General features: G+C 45.5%; 1 protein-coding gene across 21 annotated transcripts in view; it reads left to right on the plus strand.

Annotated features, from left to right (window-relative positions):
- The window catches only part of NCAM1 (neural cell adhesion molecule 1), a 367,664-nt gene that overhangs the window by 183,221 nt on the left and 183,313 nt on the right, over nucleotides 1-1,130 (plus strand). The gene's annotated exons all lie outside the window — the stretch shown is intronic.

Raw genomic sequence — 1,130 nt, forward strand, 5'->3', positions numbered from 1 at the left:
TGGAGAGTCAACAGGGAACCTAAGCCAAGTCCCTGATTCATGGAACTTGGATTTATTGGTGCATTAAAATTTTGTCTTGTCTGTCGTATCAGTTCAGTTCAGTCGCTCAGTCTTGTCCAACTCTTTGCCACCCCATGAACCGCAGTACTCCAGCCTCCGTGTCCATCACCAACTCCCGGAGTCCACCCAAACCCATGTCCATTGAGTCGGTGATGCCATCCAACCATCTCATCCTTTGTCGTTCCCTTCTCCTCCTGCCCTCAATCTTTCCCAGCATCAGGGTCTTTTCCAATGAGTCAGCTCTTCCCATCAGGTGGCCAAAGTATTGGAGTTTCAGCTTCAACATGAACACCCTTCAGATGAACACCCAGGGCTGATCTCCTTTAGGATGGACTGATTGCATCTCCTTGCAGTCCAAGGGACTCTCAAGAGTCTTCTCCAACACCACAGTTCAAAAGCATCAATTCTTCAGCACTCAGCTTTCTTTATAGTCCGATTCTCACATCCATACATGACCCCTGGAAAAAACCATAACCTTGACTAAACGGACCTTTGTTGGCAAAGTAATGTCTCCGCGTTTTAATATGCTGTCTAGGTTGGTCATAACTTTCCTTCCAAGGAGTAAGTGTCTTTTAATTTCATGGCTGCAATCACCATCTGCAGTGATTTTGGAGCCCAGAAAAATAAAGTCTGACACTGTTTCCACTGTTTTCCCATCTATCTGCCCTGAAGTCTGTCGTATATTAACATACAAAACAGCTTAGACACTGATTCTGAGAAAATAAAGCTTTCTTACTGTTACTCCCTTATTAGGAGAAAGCTGAAAGTCGGATTCCCTTATTTTGTCTCCATGTTCCTGGTAAAGGTTCAGAACACGCAAGCAAAGAGTTAATAGCAGGTGTGCACTGTGTTGTTGCCCATGTTATGTTAACAAAAGCCCTATCATTGGTCCTAATCACTCCCTCACCCCACTGCCGAGATGCCAGCAATGCCTTAGATGCCATGCTGTAGGATGGTGACCAGAAAGCCAGGAGTAATGCATTCTCCATTAGCCAGCTGACAAAAGGAAGTTCCAGGTTGTTCTGGGAAAAAGAGCCAAAGCACAGAGAAACTGCAGTGAGGTCCCCGTT

The sequence above is a fragment of the Ovis aries genome, chromosome 15 (genome assembly GCF_016772045.2).
Source record: "Ovis aries strain OAR_USU_Benz2616 breed Rambouillet chromosome 15, ARS-UI_Ramb_v3.0, whole genome shotgun sequence".
Classification (NCBI taxonomy): domain Eukaryota; kingdom Metazoa; phylum Chordata; class Mammalia; order Artiodactyla; family Bovidae; genus Ovis; species Ovis aries.